Source organism: Gopherus evgoodei, chromosome 24, assembly GCF_007399415.2.
Source record: "Gopherus evgoodei ecotype Sinaloan lineage chromosome 24, rGopEvg1_v1.p, whole genome shotgun sequence".
Classification (NCBI taxonomy): domain Eukaryota; kingdom Metazoa; phylum Chordata; order Testudines; family Testudinidae; genus Gopherus; species Gopherus evgoodei.
Genome location: NC_044345.1, coordinates 12,143,284 through 12,160,356, shown reverse-complemented (window position 1 = coordinate 12,160,356; position 17,073 = coordinate 12,143,284). Strand labels below are relative to the sequence as shown.

Sequence of the window (17,073 nt, the reverse complement as noted above, 5' to 3'; positions counted from 1 at the left end):
TGCATACACTTTCTTTGCCCTGTTTTCCTCTAAGAGTTAGCAGGGTGAATTTCTTAGTCACAGCTCAGTGGGTGGGTTTATGCAAATTCTAGACTCTGAGACTTGGAGCTGGGGTGCACAACTTTCAAGGTGCATACACCACCTCAGCAACTAACCTTTGCTACCTCACTGCAGAACACCCCCCACACAGCAGCCTTTTACACATCAGGACCAAACCATACCAGGACACAGGTGTAGCCATTTAAACCTAGGGCCCACAACTTCAGCACTAACAACAATTCAAAGACATTCAAAATTGCCTCTGTCTTTACACACCAGGGACAGCAGGAAGGAACTCAGCCAAGGTGAGACACCCCACAACACATATAAACAAACATCCATCCCTACCAGGTGTGGGCATTTCCTCTGATTTTTAGCCTGCTAACACAGCAGTGGGAGATTGTCCTCTGGCTTTCCGCCCGGCTCCCTTCGCCATGCGCCTGGGCATCAGCGGGACTATCTCAGAAGAGCAATTCTGCCCCCCACCCACCATCCCTGAGAAAAGACTCCTTTGAGCCCTGGGGCCTGGCCAGGGACTCCAATTTCCATACCCATGGTGCATTGGCGTGCAGCGGAGCGAGTCATTGGTCCAGGTGCTGGTTTTGCTTCCAGTGTCCCTGGTTCCAATGATCACACTCGGGATTTAAATTAGTTCAATTAAATTTTCTCTAAAAGTGAGAGGCTTAGTGGGCAGTCAGTGTAGTCACTCTGCCTGTAGCATATCGTGTGTTTTCCCTGGCAGTGACTTGTCAGCAGTTTTTGGATTTGTTTCAGATTTTATACAATTTTTGTTTCCTCTTTTTTCTTCCTTTTTTTTTTCAAAGTTGAAGGGTTTCTTTGAGAGTGATATTTGTGAGTTTTTACTCAGTTTTGGGAGGTTGTTCTCTCTTGTTGTGAAAAGAAAGCAGAATTCTGGTTGGACTTTTGCTATTTCTGTTCTGGGAGTCAGTGGCTGTGATACAATCCTTATTGATGATGGCAGGGGAAGATCTCTCCCTTCTACAGTGATGCTGCAATTTTTTGTTGGGCCCTTTCTCCTCCCCACTCTCCTTTCCAACCAGGCAGGCAGGCTTGGTGGCCTGTGGAGGTGGGTCAAGCCAGGGTTTCTTTTGGCAGACACCTGGTTGAGAACTGGTGCTGTATGGTATCTCTCCTTAGTCATTTCTTGTCTAAACTGACCAGCCCTGATGTCTGTAGTCTTGTCTCATACTTTGGAAGCCTGCTATTTACCCCTTTTCGTTGCAAAAACAGACTATTCCTATTCTTTCTTTCCTATCTGCTAACAAGTTACTGATCCATGAGTGGGCTCGAGCTGCCTGGAGTAGCTTGTGACTGTGAGTGGCAACCTCAGGGCAGCCTGTTAAGAAGCAGGACACAACCCTCAAATCAGTTGTGTGCTCTAGACTTAGAGTTCACCAAGTGTCAGATTCAGGATGATGTCCCTTTTATGACTTTTTAAACCAAACTTGCTATTTCTGCATAATTTAAGCATTCTATGCAGAGGACTAGAAATGTTTTTATTAACCTGTATATTAGATCATTTTAACATTGGCTGGAATCAAAATGTTAAATCTGTTCTTGTCACTTTAATAACAGATACTTCCTCTATCTCAGGACTAGCTATTAAACTGATTTTTGGAATAGAGACATGGAGTAGCAGCTTCCTCCACCCAGTGCGCACATTGCCCTGTTATTGTGGCACTGAACCTCCAGGAACAGTGGACCTCCCTGTGGGGACAATATCATGGGTGAAGAGCAGCGAAGAAAAGTGGTGTTGTCTGTGTTCCCATTTGGTTTGTACTGAGTATGGTTTTGAGTCATTTGTAAATTTTTGGTCACTTATTAGTTACATCTTATTATTAGGCCTCTGAGTTGAAAGGCTGCTCTTGCAGATTTTACTTTCTTGTTTTTGTAGGTCAGTTAAACAGCTGCTTTCTTACTCTATTCTGTGTCGGTTCTTAAACTGCTCTCCTTAGTATACCTTCCAGCATAAATTACATGGTTTGGATCTTTCTTTCCCTCGTCTCCCCACGGAAGAGAATTTTTCCATCCTTTTCCCGTTGGGAAAACGTCACCGTTTTAACTTAGAGAACAGTCTCTGTAAATGTTGTGCCCCGAAGAGGAGGAAAGTTGGGGCCCTTTGAGTCACATTCCTAGAGTTTAAGGCCAGAAGGAACCAGCCGATCACCTCAGAGGGACTGAGGTGCACCAATGCCTGAGGCCTTACCATGGCAAGGAATTGATTTATGCCATTGACTGTACCTTTGAGGTAGTTCTGTGGGAAAGGAGCAGAAAAGAGCATTGGGGCTTAGCACTTGCATAGGCTTTCTTTGCCCTGGTTTGCTGTAGGAGTTAACAGTGAGAGATTGCTAGTCACAGGTCAGTGGGTGGGTTTGTGCAAACTAGGAGTGTACAAGGAACTGTCTTTGAATAGAAGGAATGAGAGGAACCAGGGAGAGGAAGGAGGCTGAAAGACTTCTCTGTCTTTGAACAGAATTCTGTGTTAATGGTTCTTGCTTTGAATTCCTCTATTGGAGTCATTTCAGGGAAGTGATCCTCACTTAGTTACCTAGTTCTCAAAGTCATGTGAATGGTGTTTAGTGCATGTCTGGGAGCTCGTCATGGCGAGGTAGAAAGCAGTGGGGGCAGAGGGGCTGTGTAACATCCAAGGGTGTCAGCATTGCTTTTTGCCTATTTAGAGCTTAGATCTAAGGATGTATTCCTACTGGCTTAGTAGGTAATAATTGGTTTATTAGGCTTTGCTTTATTGTGTCTTGTCAATAAACCAATTCCTAAATATCTTTCTGTTGACTCTAGAACTTTGCTAGAATAAGAGGGTGAAGTGAAGTGAATGGGGGAACCACAGTTATCAATCCTGTGTTGTGAAGACAGAAGATAAGTCAAAATAAGGTATATCAAGTTTAGCTACACTATTCCTATAGCTGAAGTTATGTATCTTACATTGACTCTGTCCCCCTCAATGGAGATCTGTCCAAAGTATAAGTAGTTCCTTAGCCAATCCAAGGCTGTGATCAAGTGTCTTGGGGTATATCTACACTATGAAATGAGGTCAAATTTATACAAGTCATTTTTTTAGAAATTGTTTTTATACAGTTCATTATGTGTGTCCCAACACAAAGTGCTCAAAGTGCATTAAGTCGGTGGACTGCGTCCACAGTACTGAAGGCAGCATCGACTTCCAGAGCATTGCAATTTGGATAGCTGTGCGTAGCTATCCCACAATTCTTACAGTCTCCGCCGGCCTTTGGGATTCTGGGTGGAGATCCCAATGCCTGATGGGGCAAAAATAGTGTTGTGGGTGATTCTCGGTACATGTCATCAGACTCCCCTCTCCCTCCCTCCTTGAAAGCAACAGCAGACAATCATTTCACGCCTTTTTTCCTGGGTTACCTGAGCAGATGCCATACCTCGGCAAGCATGGAGCCCGCTCAGCTCACTGTAACTGTACGTCTCCTGGGTTCTGGCAGACATGGGACTGCATTGCTACAGAGCAGTAGCTCATTGGCTTTTGGTGGTAGAAAGTGCATTATGATTGGTAGTTGTTGTTACTGTACTTCTAGGTGCTCTTTTAGCTGATCTCAGGGAGGTTAGCTGGGTCACTTGGGCAGACATGGGAGTGAGTCAGCCAGATCATTCCTATCTTCTGCCAAGCAGCCAGGAGATGATGATGGCTAGTAGCTGTACTGCACTGTTTGCTCTCAGCCAAAGATATAAAAGCTAGATAGATCAAAACAAGAAATTGACTTGATTTGTTTTGTGAAGTCAACGGCTTGCTAAACTCAGGGTTTTGAGTTCAGTCCTCAAGGGGGCCATTCTGTTTGATAGTTGTTTGTGTTTCTCCTTGATGCACAGCCACCCCTTTTGCTAATTTTAATTCCCTGTAAGCCATGTCATCAGTTGCCCCTTCCTCCATCAGAGCAACAGCAGACAATTGTTTCATGCCTTTTTTCAGAGCAGAACCAGAAGCTGCAAAAGCAAAACCAGGCAAGGAGGCGACAGCAGTGCGGTGACGAGAGTGATGAGGACATAGACATGGTCATAGACTTCTCACAAAGTACGGGCCGGGCAATGTGCACATCATGCTGATGAGCTCTGCATGGTCACCTGTGCTGATCAGCTCGCCACGCTGGCCAAACAGGAAATGAAATTCAAAAGTTCGTGGGCCTTTTCCTGTCTACCTGGCCAGTGCATCTGAGTTGAGAGCGCTGTCCAGAGCGGTTACAATGGAGCACTCTGGGATAGCGCCCGGAGGCCAATACCGTTGAGTTGCATCCACACTACCCTAAATTCGACCCGGCAAGGCTGATTTCAGTGCTAATCCCCTCATTGGAGGTGGAATAAAGAAATTGATTTAAAGAACCGTTTAAGTTGAAAAAAAGAGCTTCATTGTGTGGATGGATCCAGTGTTAAATCGAGGTAACGCCGCTAAATTCTACCTAAAGTCATAGTGTAGACCAGGCCTCAGAGGGATTTTATAGCTACTGGCTGGCTGGGTGTCCAGTCAAGGGAGCTACCCACCCACCCTTTCACTGAGCACACTTGGTAACTACTAAGCAGAAGCACAGAATCATAGATTGATTTGCTGAGTTTCCTGCAGGCCTTCCTAACGGCACAGCAGGGCTGCTCTTGGTTCTGCACAATGTTGTTTTGTTTAGCAGTGACTGTGAAGGCACTTCCAGCTATTTGGCCGTGGGCCCTCTGGTATTAAGTAGACACCCTGTCTTAGCTGTGTATGGCTGTATTGCTTATAGATTTATATATTCTGTATTGATGTTACCAAGTGGAGTACTTTATAGCTGACTGCTATAATTTGCTTAACGTGTATGAAATATGAATATGATCCCTCAGACTTAACCACCTGCTTTTCACACACTCCCTGCCCCTTGCTCTTTGGGGTGGGAAGAAGCCACCAGCATGTGTGTCCACTGGATTTTTTTTATTTAATTACTTCTCATTGTTAAATTATTTCTGAGTGTTTTTTAAATTTCATTGCAGTGCGTTTTCTTTCTGCCATGGTCACCTGGCAGCTCAGGGATGTGAGATTCTCCTCCATTGCATTTCTGCCCGTGGATAAAAGAAGCGAGATTACATGTCAGTGCCTTTGGAAATAAAAGCAACCTGGATCCAAACCAGCTGTCTCCTCAGTGTGCAGTTTGTGTCTTTTTTGTTGCAGTTGATGTGTGTGCAGGGGCACTGTGTGCTCACATGGGAATTCACCACCCTTGGTGTAGCATTTAACTTCTTCCTGGAGTGAAGGTAGTGCTGTGGAATGTCAGGTACAGGCTGCATGACCCCCTCCATTTATCCTTGGTGCAGATACAGCCCATGCAGCACAAGTGCAACCTCTCCTCCTGCTGCCCTCCACCATCCCCTGCACAGCCCACCTGTCAGGGTAAGAGGGGAATGTTTCTACATGGATCCTGGTTCTCAGATGGGACTGCCCTGGCATGGGGGGGTGTGGTTGTATCCATTACATCACCAGACTGAGCCTTCTAATATCTTTGGTGATTGTTGCCAAGATCCAGGACTTTGTGCTTAAACATCTCCCAGCTTCCTTGGTGAAAGGAAGACCAAGGTTTCCTTGCAATATACAGGAAGAAAGTAGCTTTTCGCCCTAGATGGGGCTTGAACCTACAATCTCTAGTTTCAAAGGCTAATGCCTTATCCATTAGGCCACTGAGGAATAACTAAGCAAGTGTTAGAAATTCCCTCTCATAAATGCACATTCATTGAATTGCTTCAAAGCAAAATGCCCCCTTAATGCGCCTTACAGAAATGTCTGCATCCCCTGGCAGTGAGGCCACTGGGCAGGTCGCTGACAGAGCTGAGCACCACCTTTCTGCCAGCCATCTTTAGAGAAGAACCCCACTCTAGAGTCACCCCTCCCTCCTTCAGCACCTCCACTTCTGTGGTTCTGAGTGGCAGTAGGATGATTTGGGGGCAAATCCAGGGCTGGAAGGGGGGTAAGGTCGGCCTGTAAGGAGGAACCAGATGGGGCAGACCCAGGGGGAGGCTGTGGGCTGCTGGCTGGTTGTTGGGATCCAAGCTCTAGATCAAAGCTGCACAGCAACCTGGGTTATAGGGCCGACATAGTAACCTCCTTACTGGCCTCAGTGAACCCCAAACCCTTGTTACTAAGGGCATTTGGGAGTCTCTCTCCCTTAATAACTTTTGGGATCTCCACTGCAGGCATCAGCCACCTCCTGCCTCACAGGTTACACTCTTGGTGCTGTGCAAGCCGCCAATGATTTTTGCACTCAAGACAGCCTCATCCATATGTGTCTCTTTGGTGGATTGAGTCAGTGCTTTTGGTTGTTAACCGAAAGGATGGCGATTTGAGCCCACCCAGGGGTAGCAATAAGTTTATGCTATTCTCTTGCTCCACAAGACCTGCTGGGAGCTTCAAAGGCCCCCTTTTGTCACCTCAAAACCACCCCTCTTGGAATTAGTGCTTTCAGCTGGTGGCCCGAAGAGCGGGCTGGATGTCATTCAGAAACATATCTCCCAGCAACCGTGCTGGAGGCTCAGGCTTAATCCTCAAGGACGAGCACCAAACTTTCAGTCAGAAAAGTTTTGCTCCCCTCCAGCCTCCACCCAAGTGGCAAGGGAGAAACTGACTAGACACGCCGGCTCACAGATGCCTCCCTCCCACTTCCCTGTACTCTTTGCAAAGCTCTTGGCCTGCCTCATGCCTTGTCAGGAAAGTGCGGCCATGCTGCCCAAGCCTGAGTCACGTCTGCAGCCTGGCCCGCCCCGGCTGACGGTGCGCAGAGCCAAGCGAGTCAATGGCAGGTTGAGTTGGGAGCCTCGGCTCTTTCCTCTAACAGCCACACAGAGCTGCCTAGCATTTCGAGAGCCTCCCTTGTGCTCTCTCACAACAGCCGCCTGCCGGTGTGGGTAGGAAAAGGTGATCAGGAAGCACCGCAGCCTCATTCCAGGACAGGAGTCTCTGCTACGCCCAGGCAGCCAGAGAGCTCCCTGGCAGGCCATCATCTCATCTCAGTCACCTCTTGCTTTGTGGTGCTCGGCTAGTCTCTGCCTCACTTGAAGGCCTAAAGGGATAAGAAACAAGCACCCACACAGCAGAAGATGGTTTTGATCCATTAACTTTTGGGCCTAGCACACTTCCACTACATCACTCTGCTGACTCTTCAGTCCCCTGGCACCCAGCTGCCATTATCCAGATTAGTGCCTTATGAGCTCTCGCGCTGGCAGGCAGATGCTCAGGATGCTAGACGCTGCCCTGGTCACAGGATATTACAGCTTCTACAGGGTAAAAGGGAACTATTTGGGGGCTGGGTAGCTGAGTGCCGGAGAGGGCAGCACTTCTTAAGCTGTTTTCAGCTAAGCCTGCAGCTTGTGGGGGACGAGGTTCAGACTTGGATCTGTGTTTGCAGCAGGGAAGTACGTCTGGCTCAAACGGGCTAGGTACTGAAGTCCCAAGCTGGCAGGGAAAACGGACTCAGAGGCAGGCACAGCAGGTGACAGTCCCAAAGGGGCTTCTGCGACCCAACCCGTCTTTTAAAAGTGTGGTTTTTTTGCCTTCTTATCTGTGCTAGCCTCTGGGACGGAGATGATAGGGGGAGCGTTGAAACATTTGCAGCTGCAGGGGGAAAAAAGGGAGTGTAGTATTTAAAAAGACACATTTTTAAAGAACAATGGGCAGACTCTTTCATGGTGAACCAAGCTGTTAACATTGCATAACACATGTGCTTTCAGTACAAGGTTACATTTTGCCTCTGAATGTCCCCGTAATAAAATTTCCCTATTTCAACCAGGTGACCATGGATGATATCGCTCTCCTGAGGATAACACAGAGAGATAAAGAATGGATGTAGCTTGAATGCATTCTAGTAGCTTTTATTTACAAAGGTAAACTCACCAGAGATGCCTTCTCCACCTTCAAGGTCCAGGAGCCCGCGCTGGGACGAGTATTGTCTCCAGGGTGATAAATATTTCCTGGCTGTTGGGAAGAATGCTTCCTCCGCTTTCCTGCTGTGCGCTACCCTCCTTCTCCTCCTCCTCATCTCCAAAATTCTCATCCGTGTTACGTGAGACTCCCCTCTTGCATGAAAAGGGGTGGACTAGTGGCAGGGGCACCCCCTAGAATTGCATGCAGCTCATCATAGAAGCGGCTTGTTTGGGGGCCTGATACAGAGTGTCCGTTTGCCTGTTTGGTTTTTTTGGTAGGCTTGCCTGAGTTCCTTAAGTTTCATGTGGCACTGCTGCGGGTTTCTGTTATAGCCTCTGTCCTTCATACCCTTGGAGATTTTGTCAAAAATTTTGGCATTTCATCTTTAGAGCGGAGTTCTGATAGCACGGATTCGTCTCCCATGCAGCAGTCAGATCCAGTATCTCCCGTTCGGTCCATGTTGGAGCTCTTTTGCAATTCTGGGACTCCATGGTCACCTCTGCTGATGAGCTCTGCACGGTCACCTGTACTGATCAGCTTGCCACACTGGCCAAACAGGAAATTAAATTCAAAAGTTCATGGGGCTTTTCCTGTCTACCTGATCAGTGCATCTGAGTTGAGAGCACTGTCCAGAGCAGTCACAATGGAGCACTCTGGGATAGCTCCCAGAGGCCAATACCATCAAATTGCGTCCACACTATCCCAATTTCGACCTGGTGATGTCGATTTCAGTGCTAATCCCCTCATTGAGGAGGAGTACAGAAATCGATTTTAAGAGCCCTTTAAGTTGACAAAAATGGCTTAGGCATGTGGATGGGTGCAGGGTTAAATCGATATAACACTGCTAAATTCTACCTAAACTCATAGTGTAGACCAGAGCCAAGTAAATCCTGTTCTTCTCCTTTCATGAAGATGCCTGGGACACCACCTCACACTGTGTCCCTGAGGTGTCAGGCAAACTCTCAGCACCTGTAGCTTCTGCCACTCACCTAGTGCCCCATGTCCCATAGATCAGCCATAACCCTGGTTACTGCTCTATAGAGAGTGTGAAAGGAGCCTAGTCAGCAAATCCATAGGTGCTATGGGGCTGCAGCACTAACAGGGGAAGAAAAGGTTTTCAGCGCCCACTGGCAGCCAGCTCTGCCCCCGCTACAGGCCTTGCAGACAAGTTCATTCTCTTCCCCTTCAGCGCCTCCTGCCTGCCAGTGATCCTGCCTGTCTGCCTGCCTGGAGGTGCTGGGGGGGCTGACAGGGAGGAGCTGGGACAGGAGGATGTGGGGGAGAGATAGTAATGGGGCAGGAAGGTGCAGGGCAGGAAGAGATGGGACAAAGGTGAGAGATTGGGGGAAGCAGTGGAGTGGGGGCAGGGCCTGGTGCAGAAAAGGGGGAATTTGTTCCAGATCCTGCATCCCTCTAGGGCCAGCCCTGAAGGGAAGCACTGACTATTACAGTGATAATAAAACTGACCAGCATTGCAGGGGAAACTGAGGGAAATCAACACTCATCAGGTCTCTTCTCTCCCCCAAGGTGAGCCAGACACTGCTCTCTCCTGGCTCTCACTCTAGCAGCTGGAAGCCAAGGACCCATTTCCCCACAGGAAGTGCATTGAGTGCCCCTGTGGTGCTGGGGGGGCTGGCGCTCCTGCTGCCTGTGGGGGCTGGAAGGAGGGTTGATGTCCACACAGATTCTCAGCTGCCGAGGCGGAGGGGGCACTTGGTACCTTACCAGACTGGCTCAGTGAAGACAGGGGGTTGACAGAGCAATACAGACGCTCTGCAGAGCAGGGAGCAGCAGCCGCCCATGCAGCCAAACAAAGAGCATTTCCCACAGCCTGGAGCTGAGGGGGAGGCGGCAGCTGCTGTTCCAGCTCCTCGGGGACAGGCCTTGTCAGCCAACAGCCACTTCTTACTCACCACAGCTAAGGGCGTCGGAGCTCCGGTGGGGGTGTGGAGCAGCCGTTCATTTTCCTGTTTGCACTCCTCTGCCGTGTGAAAATTGGGGAGGGGAGGCAGAAGGCCCACTTCCCTCCCGAAATGACACCCAGTGGAGGAATCCAGGACAACAGGGTGGGGCGGCAAGTGGTGACCAGACTCTCACTGCCAGGGTCTAGTCTAGCTCAGGGTCCAGCTCATTTTCTCCCCGCGCCACTGGCTCCCAGTCGCCTTCTGCCACCAGGTCAACCCGGGAACTCAGGCAGGAACGGGATGAGGAAGTAAGTCAAGCTGAGCAAGGCAGGCAAAAGTGAGTCTTGTCTTCATGGGCCGCTCCCAATGACTTTCTTTTTGTGTGCAACTGCTGCAAAAACATCCAGACAGTGAAGCAGGAGGCCAAAACACTGCTAATCAGCTTCCAAAGTAGCTCAGTTAGGAGAGCATTAGACTGAAAATCTGAAGGTTCTTCATTCAATCCCAGGCTTTGGTAGGCCCTTTCATCCCTCTTTGCGGAGAGATGGCTTGCTTTCTGGGTGCACAATAGTTTCTGCACCCAAAGTGAATCTCTGATCTTGAGCTCTGCAGTAGGAAAAGATAGTGTGGGCTTCTGCATCTGGTTGGCCCACATGACCTTTTAGGATGAGAGCTGTCTTTCCCGACATGGCAGGAAGCCAATGAGGTAAGGTGATCCTCAGGAATGGTGCCACAAGGCTGCTGAGCAAGGGCAGTACCAGGGAAGGGGCATCTGTAAAAGTGGCCATGTGGAAGATGGCAGTGATTTGGGGGCCCAGGAAGAGGTGTTTGATGTTCAGTGCCTTGGAGCAGTTGGACTTGGGCATGGTGGGTGTTCAGGAAATACACATTCATGAGTTTAGGGTAGATTGATAGGCAGAGGGTGATTGGAAGAAGGGCCTGTCTCTTTGGTCTTCCAGGCCAGGGAAGAATGATGGGGTTGGAGTCTCGTTCTTCACATTCGCAGTGCAAGTACAGAAGGTGCTGGAGCTCTGACCAGGGAGGACGTTGCTGGTGGGCTTTGTGCTCTGTGGCACTGGTTAGGGCTATATTAGTGTGCATGGTCCCCAGTTAAGAAATGGAAGGAACTGGTTCCCTTCCTCTGGACTGTTTGTTGTTAGTGTTTTCCCAACTGTCAGAGGAAACATTTTTACAATGAGCACTACCTGGCACAGGTCTGTAGTGAGGTCAGCTTAAAGCCGCAGAAGGAGTACATCTTTCTGAAGGGACAAGCCAGGAGTCGCATTGACTGGATTTACATGAAGGAGAGCATGTCGACAGCCCAGTGCAGGGGGGTGCCAATGAACAGTTCGGATGACACAGCTCTCACCGTGTGCTCAATGTGGGCAATTCCCTGACCAGGGGCGGTGTTATGTATTTTGCCGCCCCAAGCAGAGTCAGGTTGCACCTCTGGCTTTTACTATGAAGGTTGAAGTTACAATTCCCTATTTGGGTGCACAATCTGCTTAAGCCCCCACCCAGCATTTGGGGGAAACTAACCCTGGCCACTGGGTGCCTCTAAGAGGTGATATTTTCCCCACTCACACACACTGTGTGTAGAAAAGAAACTAAGAAAAAGGAGGAAAATCACCTTGTATTAACTTGGGAAAACACCACAATCAGGATTCATAACACAGCACTGTGAGCAAAATACCAACCCACAGTGCTCTGGGCAGTGGCCTTTTGCCTCGGGCTCTTAAATCCAGACACCAAAAGCTCTTTGGGTGTGTCTCTCCCTTCACTGCACTTCACCCACAGCTGCTGTCCTGGGTCAGTGAAAACCCAGAGTTAACCTCTCACCTCCCAGGAGGAAAGCCCCTTTCTCCCTCTGCTGTCTGGCCATGTTGCTGGCCACTTGCCGTCCCCCCCGTCACCGCTCTGCTGGTCCCTCTCTGCTCTGGGATGTCTTGTGGTCCCACCAGGAGCAGAACAGGCTCCCTAAAAGCAAGGCCGCCCAGAGGCTTCGGGGCCCTAAAGCGGGGGAGCAGACATAAATAAGACACCATTGGCTGTGGCGCTTGTACTCACTGGGCGGCACTTTGAGTCTTCAGTGGCAGCGGGTCCTTCACTCACACTGCGTCTTGGGCAGCGCTGAAGGACCTGCCGCCGAAGTGCCGCTGAAGACCCGGAGCGAGTGAAGGATCCGCTGCCAAAGTGCCGCCAAAGACCCAAACTGCTGCTGGGCGAGTAAAATGTAAAAAGGAGCCTCTAGCCAGGGAAGGGATTCTTGGCCAGGGCTTGTAGGGCGCCTGCAGGGCCCGGGGCCTGGGGCAAATTGCCCCACTTGCCCCCCCCCCCCGGGGCAGCCCTGCCTAAAAGTAGCGGCCACCAGAGCCCGAACAGTAGCCCCATCCATGCCACTCGAGGCCACGCCCCTGCACCCCCTTCTCCCCAAAGTCCCGCTCCTGTGCTGTCTCTTCCCCCCAAGACTCCACCTCCCGCTCACTGCTCTCCGCTCCCTCCCCACTCTCACTCGCCCTTACGGTCATTACAAAGCGGTAAGGTAGAGCCTCCCATTTTGAAAAGTCCTGGGGTGTTGTTCCGCCCTGTTCAGGCAACCCTGGGGCCCTGCACTTCACACAGCTCTCCCTGATTTCAGCTGTTAGTGAGGGAGCCTCACTGCTAGCACAGACTGGGCAGTTTGTTGGATGAGAGACGCTGTCCCAAAGCAGGACTAATGCTCAGACCTGGTGATCAGTGATTTCAGATCTGTTGGTCTGCAGCAAGACTCTGCAGTGAGTCTCAGTCAGCTCTGTTATTACACAGGGAAGAACAAAAGGGTCAAATGGGGCCTGGAACCATTAAGAAGAATCCATCCCACCAAGTACAACACTTGTCGCTACCGGCTCTCAGCTCCACTGAGAATGTTTTGGGGTCACTCCTCGCTGTTATCAACATAGGGGTCTTGGAGAATAACAGCTAAGCAAGTGCTCCAGTGACACAACTGGCTAGTGCACAGCAGTTATAGGGCAGTACTGAGAGGAGCTACACTGAGGTTGTGAGTTCCAATGTCACCTGGAACCCTGGTTTTCATTAACCAAGTGGTGTCACTCCCTCATTTGTCCTGTGGAAAGTAGAATCCAGCTGAGGGGACACTGAGGAGGGGAGGAGACAAAAATGCCCCTTTCAATTATTACCTCCTCTCCAGAGCACAGGTCAGAATCTACAATCCTTTCTCCCCCACCAGCCTCTGTGCCAGGATCCCTCCCCTGGCATCTGTACTATTGACAAAGACTAAGTGACGGGGACAAAACACTCAAATCCTGCCTGGTGCAGGGAGCCAGGTTTGCTCTTCAAATTCTGTCCTCAGTGCATTTCCAGACCTGGGAATGTCCCACAACAGCATTGAATGGGAAGCTGCCTGCCGAACAGTAACACTGCACAGAGCTCCTGTGGAGGAGGGGTGGGAATTAGTAACATTTTGAGGATCGTTTGGGAAATGAGCCTTTGCTGACAAGGTTTGTCTCTGTTCATATTTCGCCTTTAGGTGTTATGTTGAGGGATCTTTAGTATATTTCTATGAGGTTAATAACTATCTCCTCAACTTTATTTACTCAACTTAAAAATTTGTGTCACTTGATTTTTGTATCTCCTTGTGAAAATACAGCTGACACGTGTGGCTTTCTACAGGGGGTCATGATGTTAAAGTTGGGGAATTCAGGCTCTGTACTCCTGGGAGGTGGTTATGCTTTTTTAAAGCTGCCTCACTGCCAGGCAGACTGGGCTGTTAGCTGCACCCACTGTCCTTGCCAGGGGCCCCTGCTGAACCCTGGGGGCTGCACTGCCGTGCTAGGGTGACTCTGCAGGGGGAGAAGCTGCGGTGGAGCAATGTAGAGCAGGTGCAGGAAGGAGACAGGGGTCACTATTCACATTCTGAACTGCACAATTTTTCATATTTGGGAATGTCCAAGACCAATTCTAGAGGAAGGTGAAAGCAGAGCAGTGACACTGAAGGTGTCCAGAGCTCCAATGGGGACAGCATGGAAATTAATAATGGGAAGATCATTTGCAAAACTTCACTTGTCTTCACTGACAAGATTTGTCTCTGGTCTTATTTCACATTGTGGTGTTATTTAGAGGAGTCAGGATATATTTTTACTATATTAATTAAACATTTACTTTTATTTAATCAAGCCAAAAACTTAGTGTCACTTATTTTTTTCTCTGTCCTAGCAAGAATGAATTGAATTTTGTGACTTTCTGGAAAGTGCAGAGAGATTAAATGTGGGGAATTCAGTCTCAGTGTTTGTGAGATGACGTTTTCCTCTCACAGGTCAGTGCCTGCGTTGAAATACCAAGAGGAATCTAAGGGCTGGTGTACGCTGGGCACTGAACTGGAAGAGCGACATTTCTCAGGGTGTGAACCCCACCCCCAAACCCATAGAGTTAAGGTGACCTAAGCCCTGATTAGATAGTGCTAAAGAAAAGGAAGAATTGTTCTGCCCATGTAGCTATTACAGGGATGGGAAAACCCCACCAGTCACTGTCTACTCCAGAGTGCTATAGCAGTGCCACAGCAGCATTTGAAGTGTAGACAGAGTGAAACTAGATCTGGCTCCAGTTCGCACTGTGGATGCTCAGGCACATACAGTATGTCTACACTAGGGGATTATTCCGATTTTACAGAAACCAATTTTTGGAAACTGATTGTGTAAAATTGAGGGCACACGACCACACTAAGCACATTAATTTGGCTGTGAGCACAGTTATGCCCCAATGTCACAGAAACTGGTAAACAATCGCAATGCCCAGACGCAAAGTCATCTGAACTACAGACCACAGCAAACCTGGCCCCCAAAGCATAGGGGGCATTGGGTGTTTGTTCTCTTTGCTTAGCCATGTGCAGTCGCACAGAGAGCGCTTTTAAAAGTATCCCCTCCCACAGAGCGGGAATGGGAAATGATTCTCAACTTAAAGCTTGATGTGAATGAGGATGTCTGGACCAAGGGGCCAGGGACTGGCCCTTTCTAGAGAAACCACTGTCAAGTTTTAGCAAAGTAGGAAAAGTCAGCACATAAGAACAACCTCAGGTATCAGTAACAAAGTCCTACAGGGAGCGGTTTCTGGCACTACACCTGTGCAGCTTTGTTCCCTGCTCTTCTCGGGCTTCTGCTCTTTGCTTAGCTCAACCCCACTCTGGCCCAGGCAGTTCCTTCTCCCATGGAGGATGGGACCAGGGCCAGCTTTAGGAACTGCAGGGCCCAATTTGAATACCTGGCAGTGGTCCAGGTCTTCAGCGGCACTTTGGCAGTGGGTCCTTCACTCGCTCCAAGTCTTCCATGGCACTGAAGGACCCGCCACCAAAAGGCCAACGAAGACCCAGAGTGAGTGAAGGACCCACCGCTGAAGTGCCACTGAAGATCCAAGCCACTGCCAGGTGAGTAAAAACTAAAAAGTTAGGCTCTCTTCTTTAAGGCGTGGGGCCCTTATAGGTGCAGGCATGGGGCCCTCTTAGGTGCGGGGCCCAATTTGGGGGAATCGGGGGAATTGGCCTAAAGCTGGCACTGGATGGGACCTCCTGGCCTGGTGATTCCCTCATTACACTGCCTGGCCTATCAGTGCGGCTAACTTGGAGCTTTGGCCTCTCCCCATTGCCCCTCAGGACTGTCAGTCTCAAGGGCCTGATTTCCCACTGACCCTTCCCACCTCTATTGGTGCTAGGAACTAGCCAACCGACCCCCCCACCCCCCGCACCACCACACACACTAAGTTTTAGTAAAGGGCCAACAGTCCCTTACACAAGCCAGCCCCGTGAGGGTCACTGATGGCCAGAGAAGGCAGCACAAGCTGTTTCCATGGTGTAATGGGCAACACTTGGGACACTGAATCCTGCAATCTGAGTTCAACTCTCAGTGAGACCTGGTGTTGGCTTGTGGTAAAGCCCTGGAGCTCACAGTCCTCAACTTCCCTGTCTCTAGTTGTACAAGAGTGAGTCTTTTCCCTCCTGCTGGGTGACTCACCCACTGGAGCCAGGTCTTTGGTCGTGATGGCCACAATGGGTTGGGGCTCTAAAACTTGCCACCCTGATTGCTGATTCCTGCAGTTTGACCTGGTGGTTGGGATTCTCGCTGCTTCACCTGGTGCCCACAAGTTTGGCCCCTGTGCTTCCTGCCACACTTTTCCTCTGGCCCACATGGCACTTGAAGAAAGGAGTGCCAGGGCTGGGATTAATAGTCAGGGCTTGGCAGGAGGAAGGAAGAGCCCCAGGCTGGAGCCCCATACACCTTCCCTCCTCTGGGCACCTAGAGCAGAGGTATCCCAGCTCTGTCTACTGGATACCTCAGCAGAGTAGGTGAGTTCATGTAAATACAGTCTGGTCCCAAAGCCTCCCCCAACCCTGCTCATCACTAGCTGTCAGGGGAGAGCTCATTCACACCTCGCTTACAAATCATCATTTGAAATTCTAAGGCTGGCCAACATTGCCGAAGCCAATGCACCAACATTGTCAGCAAACACAACAGCTGGGTGAGGAAACCCGGCTTTGTCCAGACTTTCCAAACCTATTTTACTTTCTCAGGTACAAGTATTTTTCATATGTTGTATCTTTTTTTAAAGTGTGTGTTAACGTTTCAATTCCCATTCAAATTTGCACCCAGTGACAACATTGGCAGCGCTGCATGTAACTGCCTGACCACTGGGAGGTGTTGGGGAAATTCAGGGAGGGGTCCACAGCCCCCTGGCTGGGGGGCGTATAGGGAATGCCCAGTGTCACTGAACTGAGTCTCCTATTGCAGCACCTCAGTAGGTTATATCAGAGAGGAGCTGCAGTGTCTAGGCAGTGGGATGCCTGTGCCTTTAAGAGCTCAGCCCTGGGAAGTCCATGCTGAGAGGTGCTGCCTGTGGGAGTGGAAATAAAAAAGCCCCTCTGCTCCCTGCCCCATGTTTGCAAACACTGGAGTCTCAGCCCCTCAGGGTAACTGTTACCCCTCTGTCCCTGCCGGGGTTTGACCCTCTGGCAGCGTCTCTCCCTGGGCTTAACTCCGGCTCCTTCCTCCGTCCCTGATTTTGCCCTTCGGCTCCTTTCCTAACTCTGCCTCCAGCTGCTTGACTCCCCCCGACCAACCCATTTCCACCCCCTACTCAGACCCTGGCCACCCCCTCCTCTGATTTGCTCCGCTTTGCCCCTTTTTAATCCCTGTAAAAAGTAGAGGGTGCTGG

General features: G+C 49.8%; 1 non-coding gene across 1 annotated transcript; it reads left to right on the top strand.

Annotated features, from left to right (window-relative positions):
• The first annotated feature begins 1,575 nt into the window (after positions 1–1,575).
• LOC115639638 lies at positions 1,576–1,768 on the top strand. The gene has a single exon (XR_003997722.1). It is a non-coding gene; the product is annotated as a U2 spliceosomal RNA (small nuclear RNA).
• The last annotated feature ends 15,305 nt before the right edge of the window (positions 1,769–17,073 follow it).